The sequence below is a fragment of the Carassius auratus genome, chromosome 13 (assembly GCF_003368295.1).
Source record: "Carassius auratus strain Wakin chromosome 13, ASM336829v1, whole genome shotgun sequence".
Lineage (NCBI taxonomy): Eukaryota > Metazoa > Chordata > Actinopteri > Cypriniformes > Cyprinidae > Carassius > Carassius auratus.
Window position 1 is genome coordinate 23,316,588 of NC_039255.1, and position 20,170 is coordinate 23,336,757.

The 20,170-nt window shown below is 38.9% G+C and overlaps 1 protein-coding gene across 3 annotated transcripts in view; it reads right to left on the reverse strand.

Annotated features, from left to right (window-relative positions):
• The window catches only part of LOC113113053 (tight junction-associated protein 1-like), a 77,299-nt gene extending 69,561 nt beyond the window's left edge, over positions 1–7,738 (reverse strand). For 2 of the 3 annotated variants that reach the window (XM_026279191.1, XM_026279189.1), the window contains exon 1: positions 7,271–7,738. The gene's annotated coding sequence lies outside the window, so the exon portion shown is untranslated. The remainder of the gene's footprint in view (positions 1–7,270) is intronic. The other variant, XM_026279192.1, reaches the window with a different exon arrangement.
• Positions 7,739–20,170: the final 12,432 nt, after the last annotated feature.

The window sequence follows — 20,170 nt, forward strand, 5'->3', positions numbered from 1 at the left end:
CTCCAAGCACTGCTTGAAAACTGATGAAGGTAGAGAACAGAAAGTGCTATGAAAGAGACTGATGGAGGAAAGAATCAGTAACCTGTGTCTGTAGCGCTGAGAAAAGGTCCAGGCTATGTTGCGGGTCATGGATAATTGGATTCAAGCAACAAACATAAAAACAGACTTGACAGGCTGACAATGGGAGCAAGCAAGCGGTGGGTAAATTTGCACAAGAACTGAATGGTGGTTACTGAGGACAGTTTCACCAGCATGGGAGCTCAGCCTAGCAAAGGAATGTTTCCACACGATCCTCACGACTCTCGCTCCCTCCCGCTCAAAAAACAGATTTGAGCAAATTCCAGAGGAGCTTCCAAAACACCGCAACATGTAGGTCACACAAAAAGTCCTTGCAGTCTATTCACCTCAAGCAAAATGTAAGCTTAAAAATATTACAAATATTTCTAAGGAAAACTTGCATTCAAGGGCACTGGAGCTTCACAACCTGGTAACAAAAGTCTCCAAAGTAGTACAAAGAAGACCTGGTACTACCATGACTTTTATCTTCAATGCTATTATTGTGAAAACCAAAACCTAAAAATGTGTTTTTAGGTTGTAAAATGTTTCTGGTTCATCTTTCCAATACCATCCCATGCAGTCAAAACAACTGTTGAATTTATCTTCATAAAACCATTCAAATGGCTGCGAAGGCCATGTAATGTGTGGGCAAACTGATGAATACAGTGTATCTGAAATTTTATTCCAATTTCAACTGCCAAGGTCATTTTCAACAGCCCTTCTTTGTGCTGTATTTAAAGCAAAAAGGAAAGAAAAAGAAGCCTTGATTCCTGCACTGAGTTGAGTATGTGTGTTGAAGGTTACAATCCAACATTGGTGATTTGAACTGCAATATGAGAATAATTTTACATCTCATACTGCTGCTGCTTAGATATAAGGGCAAAAAGGCATAAAATCACTGAAAGAGATGTTTCATGGAACTCCAGTTAAATTTACAACTTTTTTAAACTGAAAGACTGAATATTAAAAATAAAAATATAATTTTTTATTATTATTACAATAATAGGGCTGGGATAAACGATTATTTTTTAAACAATTAATCTTGTTTAATTATTTTTCGATGCATCGATTAATCTAACGATTATTTTTTTCCCAGTCCGATTCGATTCGATTATCGATTATCTCCCCATCGATTGACTAATAGCAATTTATACGTTGATTTACATATCTGAATGAAAAAAACATGAATTCCTTAACATTGCAAAATATGTTTATTGCTCTTAAAATTCCAAAATAAAACATTTTACAAGTGCAAAGTAATGCTTTTCTTAGTCAGAGGTAGCATTCAATAAAACCTTGAAGCCTTGAAAACACAAAGGCCTAGGTTACTGAAAAAAGTGAATCTTGTAATTCTTTCAGATGAAAATAACAACGTGATGTCTAGCATTCAGTAAACAAATTAAAACGTCACCCAGGCTTTCCAGACTTTCCACTGTTCGATCGCGCCTCTCACACACACACACAAATATCATCAAACACTCTGTGACTTTTAGCTCGCGTCCGTGCCTCTCTTTCTTTCTCGCTCTCTCACAAACACACACACACACAGTTAATTAGTAATTAATTACACAGAAAACATACACTGTAGCCTAAAACCTTAGGTTTCGACAACGTATTATAGCCTACTCCAACATCGAGTGCAAAGTGGGCGGCGCCTCTTCGGGTGCTGGTGCATTGCCGTGGTGCTGGAATGGAAGGCCATCTCCATTTTGCAAAGACGACATATCACTGAATTGTTTCCTTTGAAATTAAAGAATTCCCATACTTTAGAGGAACGAGTGCGTGTCATCTTGCACGTCTGAAAGTCTGAGGAGCGAATCGAGTTGCTTCTACTCTCCGACGCCACCATTTTTGTTTTGGGTCTGACGAATCGACATGCATATTTTGCGTCAACGTATTTTTTGTGCCGACGTCGTCCCAGCCCTATACAATAATAATATCCATTATTAATATGATATATAATCATGTACTTTGGGCTTTTGTTATGCACTAACACATTTCTCAAAATATTGATATTTTTGAAGCATCTAAAAATTCTGATTTGAGGAAAAAAAAATCCAGGCTTGCTTTGCTTGATTGGAGGACTCCGGAATATGACCAAAATTGTGTGATTATATATCATATGGATATAAAATAACTGTCAAATCAAATTGCAATACTTAGTCCAATTTATAACAATTTATCTTAATTTCTGTGTCAAATATTAAATTCATCACTTTTATTTTGAATTGATTTTTTGCCCTTAAAGTGCTTCTCAATTGCACATTAATGTGATCCAAAATCTGAGGAGACGTGAAAATGAAGTTCATATTGAGTAGCTGTGAAATGAGCCGGCTGATTAATATTTTATTAAAATCACCTAATTTGCTGTATTATTGTTTATTTTGGATTAATCATGCAGCCCTATCTGTAATCATCTGCAAATTAGCTTCAGCATATTTGAGACAAAATTATGAATTGTACTACCACAAATCTAATTTATGACCAAATTTGATGCATTTGATGCATTTTAGTAAAGAACAGTAATCAAAGCTGAAAAACAAGAAATGACTGCTACTAATTCTACACTTCTTTCTCCTAACAGAACAAACAAAACCTGACTGAAACAGCAGAAAGTCTCAGATTATTAGACCTTACTTAATGGAAGAAGACTTAACAGCATCAATCGTCCAACAATTATCCGACTCTCAACCACCTTTTCCCAATTAAACCCTCCAGGCTGCACACAAGCCCCATCTCTTCAGCTAAGCCCAGCTACACACAGCGGCACTTGACAGAGTAATCTTTCAACAAATCCCTCCCCAAACATTTTCACACTGGCTGTTTCCTAATTGATAAACCTCCACGGGGGGGCTGCACTATCACATGACACCACCTAGCACAAATCCACCAGTCTCTCCAGCAGCCTCAAAGAGTCACACACAGCAGCTCTATGTGTGTGAGGCGCTAACAGAGCCCCCAGTTCAGCATTCGGCGCCGGAAGAGAGAGAATGCAGAATGCTGCTTAGACCCAGAGGCTGTTTTTAAGTGAACCAACAACACATGAGCGAGTAGAGGTCACTGAACTTTCACCCCTGTATTTACAGCATCAGCACAGTTGAGTTTATGGAATAGCCCACGACTGTCCAATTAGACATCAGCAAACACCTGCTATTCAACATCAGCTGCTGTAACCAGTAAAGCAAAAAAATTAGAACCAGCAACCAAAATTAGCAATCAAAAATATGCATAAAAAAAAAACCTTTTTCAGTTCCAGCCTAAACAGAAAGAACTTTACTACAACCAGTTTATCACCTGAGAACATCGCACAAATAGTTACATTGACAAATCTAATTACAGAGATGATATTTTTTCTAGGGATGCATGGTAAATATCGTCCGATATTTAAAATTGGACTTTAGCGGGTTGATCTACACTAGATGATGATGATGTCTTAATGTGAATTTTTTTATGTGCCTCTTGTCAGTAATGCCAGTTCTGTAATCAGCGGTAAGTCTCTAAACGTGTGTGATTTCACTGACAAGCTGCGCAAAAGACGCACAATATATGATCGTGGTTTGGCGCAGCTTGTCAGTGAACAATGTGTAGTAAATACTGCTCCACATGAAATCATGCACGTATAGAGATTTACCACTGATTACAGTACTGGCATTACTGACAAGATGCACATTGAATATCGGGCGATATTTATTGAGCATCCCTAATTTATTCATTTTAATTTTTTTCGGCTAAATGAAAACTTTATTAATAACTATCAATACAGGCCAAGCCAATGCACAGGCCATTCACACCAACGATGATAACTATAAAGATAACTTTATAATCATCCACACAAACAAACTCTTTATATTCTAAGTGTGTGCAAAGTTTTGTTGTCTGCTGCTTTAATGTTTGAGCTCTTTTAAAGTTGAATTCTGATTGGCTGTCAGTGTTTTTAGCATTAAACATATTTTGAAAGTGATTCTAACAAAGCATCGTTATCATGACAGTTGTGGTGTGAACACATATGGATATATTCTCGTAGAGTTAGAAAGAGTTTTAAGCCTGTATCTTTATCATTATTGTTATAGTTATCATCCCTGGTGTAAACAGGCCTTAACTCAGGATTAACCAGCTAACATTTGCAATAAAAATAATCTTTTTGTATAAACTGAACTGTCGAAACAATATTTCGGTTTCAGATTTCATTTAAATGTAAACTTTAATTTTAAAAAATAATAATGTATGTGCGTCACATGCTGTAACACCTATATTTCCTTCCTGAAATTAATATTTTGGAGTCCTAACTCCAATAATCAATAACTCTGTACAAACCAGCTGAAATTTGCCATAAAATGTATCTGTTTGCATAAATTGACTTATTTACAATGAATTATATACCAACAAAGACCAAATGCTTAGCCTAGGGCTGTGCAAAAAATCAAATGCAATTTTCATGCGCATCTCGTAAGTAAAGGCGCTCCTGAGATTAGAAGTACATCTCCAGGGTTGCCAGGTTTTCAAAACAAACCCTACCAACTTGCTTCTCAAAACTAGTCCCAATCACATTTCCAGGAGGTTCCCCGATAAAAATTCCGTCCAGGGGTTAAAATACATGTTTTTTGGCCGTATTGCCCTTGTAAAATTCACTTTTTAGGGGGTAAACATCACACTATTGGTATTGGGGTCGCTTCAAACTGCAGACATGAAAAACAACCGCAGACTTGGCAACACTGGTTCAGGTGGAGCGGCATTTACTACACAGAGCCATAGTCCACCGACAAGCTACACAAAATCGCTTTCAAAATCGACAAAGAATCGGCTGCGATTTTGAAATCAATTTTGTGTAGCTTGTCAGTGAACTACAGCTCTGTGTAGTAAAGGCCAACCAGTGTCGAAGGGACCCCAATAAAAATAACGTGATGTTTATCTCCTGAAATGCAAATTTTACCAAAAGAACCCCGCCAAAAAAATGTTTTATTTTATCGCCCAGAACGAAACGCAATTGAGCTAGTTTTGAGAAGAAATTGGGCAGGTTTTGTTTTGAAAACCTGGCAATCCTGATCTGAACGCACATGCTGGAGATATACTACTAATCACAGGAGTGCCTTTACTGACAAGAAGCGCATGAAAATCACATTCGATTTTTTGCACAGCCCTAGCTTAGCCCAAATTAGCAACATGTTCAGCTCTTGACAAACTGCACTTTAAATCTGTTTATCAGCATTAATGGCTGAGACATGCATGACTTATCAACTCACTTTAAGTGCATTCAATAAAAAGGGAGGAGGTATAGAAGCAGCTAGACTGTCATATCAAGCAAGCACTGTACCCTGAAACACTGCGGTTTATTACACCTCCACTGAGAGACGTTTAACACAGAGTCTTCGTCTCAAACTAGTGAGCTGCCTACACTAACAATAGAGGACCAAAGGGTACCATGTTCTCTGAAGTATGAGTACTATGCAAAAAGACATGTCCTGCCCATTTACTTCTGAGCTTGGGGAATTTCCAAGATACAACCCTATAATGACCCAAAAATGCTGTCTGGGTAGGTAGCTCACAAAGGTTTTAAAACACAGCCATAGAAGTCAAAGACTGATAATAGTTTACACAGAGCTGCATTAGGGATGCTACACTGTAGATACTGAAATAGGGTCGTGCATTTTGCTGCAAGCTCCAAGTGACTTAAAGTGGAAACTGAACATTATAATTGCACAAGGGACATCTAAAAACTATTCCTTTATTGGAGATCCACTAGTTAACTGCACATAAATTGGTTTCATTTCACATTCAAATCAGAAAGGACGCTCCATACAACTTGACCATTTGATTTTTGGTGGGTTTAATACTTTTTAATAAATTAAAACAAACTTCAATTTGATTGTTAAAATGACACAGATTTTTAAACCTACTTTTTGGAGTAATAATATTTAAAGATATCTTATTAAAAAATAACAGTTTGACATAACATCGCCATTGGTTTGATTAGGGTTTTGTGATAAAGATTTTAGATTTTTCGGGCTAATTCTACACTACAAATTGTATTCACACACTCTCATTTTTCTGAATAGTGTTCCCGTGTAAAAAAGCTATCCATTTCAGTTTCGCTCCCTTTTTTTTAGTTTCTGAAGAAGGTTATAATGTGCCATGTGTAAATCAAATAAATAAAAGCAGCTACTTTTGCTGCGGTTCGCGTCACATTCAAACGCAGTGTGAACGCACAGCGATCCGGTTTCACTCTGATGTTCGCGCAAAGGAAAATAGTTTATAGTTCGGACTTGGTGACAAGTCAAAGTGAGAAAAAGATCAATATTATTAACCTTTACCTGTGTTAGAAGTAAAAAAAATATTATTTATAGCATTCACCTGAGCAATAGTATTTGTTGACAAAAACCTTAAATTAAATCATAGAATGTATAGCCTTACGCTGCAAGTTCAAAAAAACAAACACGTAATTCTGAATCGTAATTATTTGTATGATAATTAACTATTCGCTGCAGATCGTGACCGTCGGAGATCCGACACAAGACCGCAGTCAGGTTTCTCAAGCGTTAGTTACCAGCTGACTGAGAGCATGACTGACCATTAGAGGACAGTTTCCGTCCAAATATCGCATCGCTTTCTCTTCACAGAAGCATTCCACCAAGCTATGCTATTTCACGTTAAGACACGTGTATTAAAATGTTAATCCCCATCGCTTTAGGACATCAACATCCCCATCATCTACTGTAGATCAATCCGCTAAACAGCCAAAGAAGTCCGTGTTACAGGATCGGTTGCACAACCGGATCTTGGTAATAAGCATTAACGTGAGCATATCTCTGATCAGGAGCACAAAAAAGATTAAAGAATTACATGTATGCATTTTAAATCACGAACAGTGAATACACACTTTCCACTGCCGAAGGTATCGTATTTTATTTTTTATTTGTATGGCCATGATGACTGACTCCAGCGAATAAATGCGCCTAAAACACCTGACATCGACACTTTTAAGATTAGTAACCTTCTCTAATCTGCTTTCTAATCAGTGCCTCTGGGATCTGATGATAATAGAGAAACATTTCACAGGTCTGATTACATGTTTAGGTTTCATACAACACCGCAGGGTGTGTTTATCGGTTCATCTGAACGGTGGCTGCCCGCGTTAATATCAACAATATGTGAACATGGATTTGATAGTACACTTCTAAAAGGGACTAACGCTAGTGTGCATTTATGAACTTCTTACCTGCCTCTAGTGATTTTTCCGCAGTTAAACCCAGAGCCTGGTGTAGATCAGTCTTGACTCTTGCTCAAACTGAATAAACTTTGCCCGCTTCTCCTCCTCCTACTCCCCTTCTTCTTCTTCTTCTCCTCCTCCTCTTCTTCTTCTCCTCCTCCTCGCTGGCGGCGCTGAAGTCTCTCCGCTCGCGCCTTCAGGAGCGACGGCGGATCCCGCGTCCTCGCGCCGCTATCTCTCCGCGAGGAGCTAACGGCGTCACCACGGATCACAGGTGTAGGTAACCGCTGCTCCTGATTTCAGATAAAGTTTATCTCCCGTCCAACGCCATCTTTCCCGCGGGGCACGCCGGGTAATCCTCAGGAATCCCGACGTGACGCGACGCGTTCGCTGCTGTAATGATGCGATGAGACGGACAGCGCGGGAGGAGCGCGATGAAACTCGCCTCTAGCGTCAGAGAACATGCGCTCACCTCGCGTCTAGATGATGGTCTCGTTTTCAGAAATTGATCAGAAAAAGCATAAGTAAAAATATGTGTACCATATAGGCTACTTTCTTAATATAAACTATATGGAGTAATCCAGTAGCCTATCATAACACAAAAGTGTTTAGAATTAGCCTGGCTATAATGAATATCAATGTTACCATATTCATAATATTATATACGTAAAATATTCTTGAAAACCGTGATAGGCTACCATTCAAAAGTCTGGGGTAAATGCAAAAAGAAAGAGGAAATAAACTAATACTTATATTAATGCATTCAAGTGAGTGAAGTGACAGTACAGATATTTATAATGGTACAAAAGATATGAAATATTGAATATTGAAAAATGCATCATGGTTGACACAAAATTAAACCGCAAAAACATCACTGATAATGAGAAATGTTTCTTGAGCAGCAAATCAGCATATCAAACTGATTTCTGAAGGACACTGAAGACTGAAGAAAATACATCTATGCATCACATGAATAAATTACTTTGTATAGTATATTAAAATAGAAAATAGGTGTCTTAAATTGTAATAATATTTTGCAATATTACTGTATTTAATAAATACAGCTTTGCCCGTGTATGGGAAAACATTCAAACAGGGGCCTTAATGCAATATGTCCTGGAGAGAAAACTCAGCACCAGATGGCAGTCAAGGGTGCAAGTATATGCCTTCTGCATGCCGAATGTTTGTGTTGTTAATTGTGTCATATTTGTGTTTAATGAACAGAAAATTAACCGTTTAATTTCCCCTCCTCCTTTTTATTCCCCATCCTCCCCATGTAAGACTCATATCTGCTCATCTTCTTCCTCTCACCTTAGAGGAGTGGTGAACGGAGCAGATAAATAAAACAACGTTTTCCCACACTGTCTGGGTCTAACAGAGCATTTAAAGGAAGAGTCGTTTCACTGAAGAAACACATCCATACGCGAGGTGCTGTTGTCTTAGCTGTCTTCATCTGACAGGTATAGCGTCAGGTGAATGCTAATGCTGAACCGGTCTGTCACCAAAGCAGACAGCTGACCTCAGAACAGCCGGCACAAAGCATGTGCTTTAAAAGAGGTTATGGTCTGCTTGCCCCAGACCTCCTGCTGGCTTGTATCGAAGAGCTGGGGAAGCAAACATTTGCATTTGTATGACTTCAAACCACCAGCCCTGGATGATTCATTTCTAGAACACCTGCGGACTTGTGTGGTCATGAAGCGGTCAGAGAGAGCCTACACAAATACAAGCATATCCCTCCAAATCCACACAAACAGAACTAGCATGCATGCATCCCTGTGTGTAGACAAAGAAAGGTGACTCTAATCTCGCTGATGTCTCCAGCAGGATTTTATATAAAAGCAGGCAGAATCTGAGAAGGCAAATTATTCTAAGTAGATTGCAATGTTTTCAAATAGGAAATAAATTTCCCTGGTGGCGAGCGTGTAGTGATGAAGTCATATAAAGATCTTAGGTTTCATGCCATGAAGTGCAGAGTTACTCAGGGCATTATCAGCTCAGAGCACTTGAACACTTAACCCCCGAGCAGAGCATGCAGTGTCATAAGGGGCTTTGGGTGACACTAATAGGAAAAAGGACTTTTTCTGCTCTTTACTGTAAGTTGTTGTGGTATGCACATCTATTCCTTATGTAAGCAGTAAGGCTGTACTGTATTGTAAATATTTTCACTGTTGTTAAACAGCCATGAGCATTTAAAAAAATCCAAAAATTAAAAGAAAGACATAAATATGCACATTCACAGTCAACACAAATTTTCATTAATAATATATATATTTCATTGATGTTGAATAAAATTATACTTGCACTCTTTTTAAAAAACCTGCAAAAATATGGAACAATGTACTATTAATATTAAGAAATTGGATGTATTATTTTTGTTCCATATTTTTTTTATCAGTATATTAGAATGATTTCTGAAGGATCATGTGACACTGAAGACTGGAAAAATAATAATAGGAATAAATTACATTTTAAAAATGGAAAACAGTCATTTCAAACTGTAATACTTCACAATGCTATTGTTTTTGTTCTTGTTGTTTTTGTTGTTGTTTTAATCAAATAAACACACTTTTGATGTATACATTTTTGGTGAGATGCTAACTGAAAGATATTAAATGTGACTGCAGCATCAACAAACCGTTTAACCAGGAGCAGTTGAAAGGATACTTTGAGAGTCTGGTTTGTTTAGGGTAAAAAGTGCATAATAGCGGTTGAACCTCTGTTTGTTTCTAGTGTAACCATATGCGTTTGGCAAAACACAAAACAATGGTGGTGATTATACATGATGTCAACAGTTATAATGACAGTACAGAGTAAAAGTGTCAGATGACACTGAAGAAAGTAATTATATATTCAGATTGTCTGACGTTTTGTTATAAGAGAAGCCAATGAGGTTTCACAGAGGGCCTTTGGCTGTTTGTTTTCCACAGCTGGATTGGGTTCTGGGCTGTTGGAAAACCCATTTGTGGCACTACTGGAAAACCTGCCTCTCTCACTAATGCATGAAGAAGCACAGTCGAGCTCTCAGCTAGTGTGAATCAGGAAGGATGATGCAGTCCGGCCGTTTATCTTCAAGCCTGCAAAAGACTGTCAAAAACCTCTCTTGCAAAAAATGTCCTCCGTTACTGGTGAGCTCTCTTACACAGAGCAGATGTTTTACTACACACTTATATATCTTCTACTAGTATACTCACAGGACTGTGAAAGATCTGGGGTTTAAACAATGCTTTCAGCTGGGCTAAGTGGCTAGCAGCAAGGAGACAGTCTCTGTAGAACAGTGTTTCCCAACTGGATTTGCTTCAGGATGCAGAATGCTCAAAGCACGATACCGAAATTGCTTAGTATACACAAAAATGCCCTTATTAAACTTAAAATAAATTAAATGTATTATTATTACAATGAAATGCATAGGTCCAAAAAGTTAACTACAACGGTTTACATGTCTGTCTTTCAATCCATCTTTTTCTGTTTGGATCCACCAGTTGAGAATCCCTGTTGAGAAAACAGTATGGTTTAAAAAATAATAATAATAATAATAAAAAAATAAATTTTAACCAAAGTGTTTGGAATTCTCTTTAAAAAAAGAACTATTTGTTATTATTGTTTGACAGTACCGAGAGCAGCCACAAGGGGAGGACAGCGCCTCACTCATGCAGTATTGATCCACTCTCATTATTTATGGGGAAGAGTGCTTGTATTAAATATGGCACACGAATGGTTTAAATGGGCCATGGGCAGTGATTGAGGAAAAGAAAACTGTCATTGGAAGAGCCTCTATATATGCATGGAAGAGCCAATATAAAGGAACACTGTGGAACTAGAAGTGAACCTGGTTTAACAAAATGACCCTGTCCAATCTAATAACTCTCATTATATACTGTACAGAAGCTGCCCACACTGTGATGGATCCCTGCAGCTGGCACCAGTTACTGTGGGCTGCAGGCATCAGTGCAAGCACTGCTTGCAAAAGGTTGTTGTCATGCTTTAGCCTTCAGTTTCCAAATGGCAGTAGTACCATAAATTCCAGCTTGGTGCAGCTCATAACTTACTGTCTTTGGGGAAACGGGGCAGAGATGTGCTGATTGTGTCCCTGGGGTATCCCTGTCAGTGATCTTCAACTAACAACCACTGTTTCTATTTAGAGGCAGTTTGTTTTTCTGCATAAAATCTGCTGAGGAAAAGATCATCTGACTGATATTAGGTTTATCGAAAATAGTTGTAGAATGTAGACTGTGGCTGTTTCTGAAATCACCCCCTTTACCCTCATTCACTATTCCCTTCTGAAAGAGTGAATGAAGACAAGTGAGTATTCGGACACTGAGTGCACTGTAAGTTCTGTGAATGGCATCTTCTAACAAGAAGCGGATTGGCGTGATGCTCACAGTGCATGTGTATTTTCTAGTGGTTCAGGGTCAATATCATGTTACATCATATCATATCATATCATTATACATTTGGCGTTGAAATGTATTCTGGCTTATACCACACAAACACTTCCCTGCAGACTTTAGCTCCATCCCTAACCAAACACACCTGAACAAGCTAATCAAGGGCTTCACGAATGATCAAGGTTTGAGCTAAAGCTCTCCAAGAAATTCTGTCTATTCAAAAATGAAAAATACTATTTTAAAATTTTAGGTTGAGCAGCTGGCTGTCTGGTGCAGTCTTAACAACCTGGAGCTGAACACGCTTAAAACAGTGGAGATGATCGTGGACTTTAGGAGAAACCCCCCTGCACTTTCCCCACTCACCATCATGAACAGCACTGTGACTGCAGTGGAGTCATTCAGATTCCTGGGAACCACCATCTCTCAGGACCTGAAATGGGACAATCACATTGACTCCATTGTTAAAAAGGCCCAGTAGAGGTTGTACTTCCTTCGCCAGCTGAGGAAGTTTAACCTGCCACAGGAGCTGCTAAAACAGTTCTACTCGGCCGTCATTGAGTCTGTCCTCTGTACTTCAATAACTGTCTGGTTTGGTTCAGCAACAAAATCAGACATCAGAAGACTACAGAGAACGGTTTGGACTGCTGAAAGGATTATTGGTGCTCCCCTGCCCACCCTTCAAGAACTGTATACATCCAGAGTGAGGAAAAGGTTCAGAAAATCACTCTGGATCCCTCACATCCAAGTCACCCCATCTTTGAACTTTTGCCATCTGGCCGGCGCCTCAGAGCCGCAAACACCAGAACAGCAAGGCACAAGAACAGTTTCTTCCCCCAGGCAATCTACCTCACGAACAGTTAAATGTTCCCTACTTATTCTTATAAACGTGCAATATCCTTATATTTATCTGTTAACCCTTCATCCTAGAACATTCCTGCATCTCACTCAATCCTATTCCATTATCATTTATAGCACAATTGTTAATACACTTATTTATTTGCCAATTTGTATATATCTTTATTTTGTATATATATATATATATATATATATATATATATATATATATATATATATATATATATGTGTTGTTGTCTTTGTGTACTGGAAGCTTATGTCACTAAAACAAATTCCTTGTATGTGTAAGCATACTTGGCAATAAAGCTCTTTCTGATTCTGATCTGATTCTGATTTAAAAAATACTTTTCCTAATGGTTTGGCCATACAGTTTGATAATACCTGGAGTACTATAAGTAGTTCACTTCAAATACTCTTGTCTGCTGTGGAAGATCAACACTTACAGACAGGAGCTCACAGATACCAGCTCTACAAAATATAATGGAATCGCAAGTGAGTTTTACTCATGTGTGTTTCTGGTACACATCACATAGTTCGACATTAATCAAATCTGATCTGATGGCTATACCAAATTGATATCCCCAAAGTCTGAGATCAATAGTGATCTTTCAATTTTAATTTAAATGTATATAGTTGCTTATACAAATTGTATTACTAGCATGACAATTAAAGGTCAGATTAGAAATGTTTTGTACATTTTGTGGATAGTGAAAGCCTGAAAGGTAATCAAAATACTCAAGGGAGTCACTATAGTCATTTATTAGGGCACGGTACACAAGCCAGAGTGAAATACAGCTGTGGTTCAGAAAAATAATATTGATCATGTGTCTGACAATTGAGGTTACCATATAGCAAACGGATAATAATTTTCCATGATAATATTTTAGCAGTCATGTCATGTGTGTGTTTTCCGTTTTCTAGCGATGCTACTATATTCATGAATGAATTACACCTCTGAACCATTTAGTCAAAGGGGTTTACAAAAAGGTTTCCCAATTTATTATTATTCATCAATAAAATTCAGAGTTTAAAGTACCCAACAGTTTAATGTTTAACAGTTTGCAAATGACTCATAATTGTATCCTAATTTAGTAACTTGGTGTTTGGTAATGAAGGGCCCATCAGTAGCACGATGACTTAATGACAAACAAGTCTTTCATACGAAGACAACTGATGTCATGTGTATTTATAGCAACTAATTCTAATGAACTAATTAATCATTTGAATTATAATATATTATGTGTCAACTCTATTTTTCAGTCACTGGACACCTATTTGGAAGTTGAAAACATTTAAGCATTACAACAATTATTAAATTATCCATTTTTTTTGGGGGGGGGGGGGGGGGGGGGGTTCAATATAGCCAGACACATTATCAGAAAGTAGAACAGAACTCGTCTAGGAGTATTAACCACCAACTCCAACCACTGAATCTATTGAGAGTCATAGAAGTAGAGAAGACACATACACATATACATTTATAATAAGTGCAATTTGCACCAAGAACATTCGACTCATTCATCCATGCTTCCTTTTCCACTCCAACGTTCCAATCATTTCTGCGCACTAAAATCTGCTCGGATATATTTTAACCTATCTCAACATCTACAACTGACCTTGACACCCACCTTATCTTATTCCAGAAAAGTCGCTCACCCAATGCTGAATAATTGAGACTTTTATATAGTGATTGATTGTGTATTGTTGTACACCCAAGGCGCTTTACAATCATCATGAGGGGGTCTCTCTTCTACCACCACCAGTATGCAGCAGCCACAGGACAACAGCGCCAGTGTGCTCACCACACACCAGCTACAGGTGGAGAGGAGAGAAAGAGAGAGAGAGAGATGGATGGGGATAAATAGAAGGCAATGATTGACAAAGGCCAGGGGGCAATTTGGCCAGGACACCAGGGTTACACCCCTACTCTTTACGAGAAGGACCATGTGTACTTTATAAAACAGAGAACAAAAAGAGCACTTCATTAGCTGGAAATGTGCCCACAATTCATTGTAGGAAACAAAACTTCCAAATGTTTTCTATGTTTTGTCAGCAATGAAGCGGCTCTTTATAGTGTGTACAGCTTGTGAGCTCTGTACTGTCTGCAAGTAAAGACAATGCATATCCATTTATCTATAACAGTATAATATTTCCCCTTATAAATTAGATGCTTAATTTCTCTCAACTCATTTCTCATTAGTAGCTTATTACCTCTGTTTCTTCTTATAACTCTTAATTTTGCCATACAAATAATCTGTGCAGTGGCTCTTTGTAGTACTTGCAGGAATTATTGTTTAGGCTAAAAGATCCATCAGTAATCAGGGAGCTGCTCCATTTTGTTACTCCTTGTCTTGGTTGATTGTTGCCCTGCAGTGGTGTAGGCAGCTGCTTTCTGAAGAATGATGTGGTTATTTTTGCAAGCAACAATGACAGACAAGTCGATCTCGACAGGGACCTTAGAGAGGTTGTAGCACAAGTGCAGCTTAACTCTTTATAGGGAAAGACAATACCCACATGATCCATTTTGTATGGAACAATGCATTGCAAAACATCAATGTTGAGCATGCCCATCACTTTCAGGGGACTCCAGACCTTTGCAGCTGCCATTCTAGGTCTGACCCCGGTCCCTCTGTTATGGCCATCAGTGAACCGTTGAAAAAAAACAGCAAATGCTGGTTTGAACTGGTTTGAGCTGGTCCTTTGCTGGTTTAAGCTGGTCATGTACTGGTCCTAAACTGGTCTGACCAGCACATGACCAGTTTAGGACCAGCTTAAACCAGCAAAGGACCAGCTTAAACCAGCAAAGGACCAGCTTACACCAGCAAAGGACCATCTTAAACCAGCAAAGGACCAGCTTAAACCAGCAAAGGACCAGCTTACAACAGCAAAGGACCATCTTAAACCAGCAAAGGACCATCTTAAACCAGCAAAGGACCAGCTTACACCAGCAAAGGACCATCTTAAACCAGCAAAGGACCATCTTAAACCAGCAAAGGAGCAGCTTAAACCAGCAAAGGACCAGCTTACACCAGCAAAGGATCAGCTTACATCAGCAAAGGACCATCTCAAACCAGCAAAGGACCAGCTTACACCAGCAAAGGACCATCTTACACCAGCAAAGGACCAGCTTACACCAGCAAAGGACCATCTTAAACCAGCAAAGGACCAGCTTAAACCAGCAAATGACCAGCTTACACCAGCAAAGGACCAGCTTAAACCAGCAAAGGACCAGCTTAAACTATCAAAGGACCATCTTACACCAGCAAAGGACCAGCTTAAACCAGCAAAGGACCAGCTTACACCAGCAAAGGACCAGCTTACACCAGCAAAGGACCATCTTACACCAGCAAAGGACCATCTTAAACCAGCAAAGGACCAGCTTAAACCAGCAAAAGACCAGCTTACACCAGCAAAGGACCATCTTAAACCAGCAAAGGACCATCTTACACCAGCAAAGGACCAGCTTAAACCAGCAAAGGACCAGCTTAAACCAGCAAAGGACCAGCTTACACCAGCAAAGGACCAGCTTAAACCAGCAAAGGACCAGCTTAAACCAGCAAAGGACCAGCTTAAACCAGCAAAGGACCAGCTTAAACCAGCAAAGGACCATCTTAAACTATCAAAGGACCAGCTTAAACCAGCTCAAACCAGCATCCCAGCTTCTAAACATGCCTAACCAGCATGTGCTGCTTTTTTTTCAGTCTCTGAGATATTGGTCTGTACAAAGGTCTTATCACTAATGGAAAACTCTGTGAGATTGTGCAGGTCAGCAGGACTGTGAGATACACTGCTCATCTTTCAATATATGGTTGTTGACAGATGACAGCATCGGTATAAAAGTAACCTTCTTGTACTTTAGACTTCAAAGGCCAAGAGCCTCATGTTAAACTTGAAATAGCACATCATTTCACCACCTTCACCACCACTGAGCTGCACACAAAGACCAGTTTGCATTAGAGAGGCATAACATGTGCTCAGATACAGCTTGAAGAAGAAATAACGTTTCTTATAATGTATAGTGTAAATGCTGAATATTACAGAAATGTGTGGCTAGATATTATCATAGAATAGCATAAATGTTGAAATACTTTTCACATGCTCCCTCATTGTATGTAGTGAAATCGTGAACATGTTTGTGACTTTGTAGGTGAAGATTTTAGCTTTGAGTTGGAATTCAACATACTGTATAGAGTCCTACATTTGAAATATAGAAAAAAACCTATTCACTTCGATTCCTGGAGAGGACCAGCAGAGGTTAGCTCTATCCTTAGTCAGACACACTTGCATGAATTAATCAAGTAATCATAAATACATTGATAAACTGGATAAAATTAGGGTTAGAACTGAACTCTGCGGGTCTTGCTAGAGAAACAGGTTGAAATAAATAGATTCTGGTCCTCCATTGAACCCAAACTGAATCCATTCACCCAAAACTTTGATGTTTCTAGTTCAAGACATGTAAAAGTAGCTCAAATGTTCTGGCGAGACAAATAAGAACCAATGAGGTTCGTTCTTGCATGTCACAGAAGCGTATTTGAGCCTCCTTAACTAATCAATTTAACTTCCATTTAACATATCTGATGTGCTCAACCTGTTGTGCTCTATGTTTGTGCACTGACCAAGGTTTATTATACATTAATAAAATCCTACATAAAATGTTCATCATTTCTCTCCAGAAGACTTGATTCATATGGATTACTTTTGCGATGTCTTTCTGAACTTTTGAAAGCATTGAGTTTCAAGCCTTTTGAAGAACACTCAGGTTTCCTTAAAAATATATTCATTAGTGTTTTGAAGATAAAATAAAATTGTACAGGTTTTGAATGACATGAGGGTGAGTAAGCCAAAGGGGGCCCTACACTATAAACAGTACCAGGGCCCCAAAACCCTTACAACAGCCCTGGTAAATGATTCAATAATTTTTTTATATATATATATATATATATATATATATATATATATATATATATATATATATATAATTTTTAGGTAGATCAACATATGGTCATGAAACAAAGAAATGTAATATTGCTTTTAAAATAATTCAACAGAAAAGTATGTAAATAACTAAGGAAAAACCAGGGAGGGTCCAAAAAAACCCAAAATAAACCCTAACCCTGCATGGAACTACATCCTTACACCAGAGGATCTACCACTGCTACTTTAAATGAGTGTCACTAATTTGAAAAAGTCACATTACCTAGCTATGACTGTTTGGGCTGTTTCCGGGAAGTTATTGGCGTAACATGGAGGCAGCATGATTGTGTGATATTACTCTTATACAAAAGTTGAATAAAATAAATGTTAATATTATGTCATTTTCATGTTTCTAACATTTTCTCAGCAGCATTTGTCTTCACGTGACAATATCCCTTCTTTCGCCCTGCTCTTGCTTGTCACCTTTCTTGTCTGTCTGATTGATTCACAATGTCTTACGAGGCATCTTCACCCCCATCAGCAGTCAGGGATCAGGTGTTCAGCTATTATAAGCATCTAATGGTGACGCAGGCCCCTTTGGGTGTCACAGGGAGTAACTCACACGTGAGACTTTCCTCCAAATCTTGCACTTTTCCAAAATAGCGGGTGACGGGGGTACATCAGAGGTTTGGACGTGTGAACTGGCTGACAACTGCATCTCTGTGAATTAAGGTATGAGTCAGAGGTGTGAGGTAATGGTCAGGGCTTGTAAATGATGGTGGTGCTGGGTGTCTAGTCCCCTACATGCTGAAGACTCCTTCTCAGAATCAGACTATAAATGATTTAAAGCAGACAGATGGTGTGTGCGTATACACTCCTGAACAAAATCTTAAGACCAGGGGATGCTTGCAAATTTTACACATTTCGCATTAGTGGATCATAACCGGGTTGTAAGTGCTGCTTCAAAATGCCAAAAGAAGAAACAGGAGCAAGAGATAAAAAATAGAGAGTAGGCAATTTATTGAAAACTGCATTTAAGGTCAAACAGGCTGTTCATCAGCTGATCAAAAGTTTAAGACCATAGCCATAAAAAGGTCAAATCTGCACAAAAATATGGCTTTCATGTCATTGTTTTTCAAGCAGTCATACTGTCAAGATCTCCTGATGGCAAAGGCAAAAAGGCTTTCTCTTTTTGAACGTGGCAGGATTGTTGAGCTGCACAAGCAAGGTCTCACACAATGCGCCATCGCTGCCGAGGTTGGACGCAGTAAGACAGTCATTTTACATTTCTTAAAAAATCCTGAGAGTTATGGGACAAAAAAGTCAAGTGGTAGACCCAAAAAGATTTCACCTGCACTGAGCCGCAGGATCCGACGGGTTGTCCATGAAGACACAGGTCGATCCTCGACCCAAATTAAGGCCCTTACTGATGCTGACTGCAGCCCAATAACCATAAGACGTCATCTGCTAGAGAAGGGCTTCAAGAACAAAAAACGTCTTCAAAGGCCACGTCTCCTCCCACGACACAAACTTGCCCGTTTGGAATTTGCAAGGGAGCACCAAACATGGGACATTGAAAGGTGGAAGAAAGTTTTATTCTCTGACGAGAAAAAATTTAACCTGGATGGTCCTGATGGTTTCCAACGTTACTGGCATGACAAGGAGATCCCACCTGAGATGTTTTCTACGCGGCACAGTGGAGGAGGCTCCATCATGATCTGGGGTGCTTTTTCCTTCAATGGGAAAATGGAGCTTCAGGTTGTGCAGGGGCGTCAAATGGCGACTGGCTATGTGGATCTGTTGCAGCGGGCATCCCTCTTGACCGAGGGGCCCCGTCTGTGTGGTAATGACTGGATCTTTCAACAGGACAACGCTGCAATTCACAACGCCCGCCTGACAAAGGACTTCTTCCAGGAGAATAACGTTGCTCTTTTGGACCATCCTGCGTGTTCCCCTGATCTAAATCCCATTGAGAACATTTGGGGATGGATGGCAAGGGAAGTTTACAAAAACGGACGTCAGTTCCAGACCGTGGATGCCCTTCGTGAAGCCATCTTCACCACATGGACCAACGTTCCCACCAGCCTCCTGGAAACAGTCACATCAAGCATGCCGAAACGAGTGTTTGAAGTGATCAACAAGAACGGTGGGGCTACTCACTACTGAGTCCTTTTTTGACACTTTTAGTTTTGTTGTGAGTTTATTTTTGGGCAATGGTCTTAAATTTTTGATCAGCTGATGAACAGCCTGTTTGACTTTAAATGCAGTTTTCAATAAATTGCCTACTCTCTATTTTTTGTCTCTTGATCCTGTTTTTTCTTTTGGCATTTTGAAGCAGCACTTACAACCCGGTTATGATCTACTAGTGCAAAATGTGTAAAACTTGCGATGCATCCCATGGTCTTAAGATTTTGTTCAGGAGTGAACAGTTTCAATTAACACTTTAACACTAAATCAATTTAAGCTGTTCACTGCCAAACATGGAAAATAACTGTGGGGAACTATCAGTGGGGAGTCAAAAAATGGCTCAAACGGATCTAATAGAAAAATGAAAGAAAAGGGAATGACAAATAATTTAATGAAAAATATAGATGGACAAGTAGTATATATATATATATATATATATATATATATATATATATATATATATATATATATATATATTTGTGTGTGTGTGTGTGTGTGTGTGTGTGTGTGTGTGTGTGTTTAATTTAATGTAACAATACTTTGAAATAATGTCATGCAAACTAAT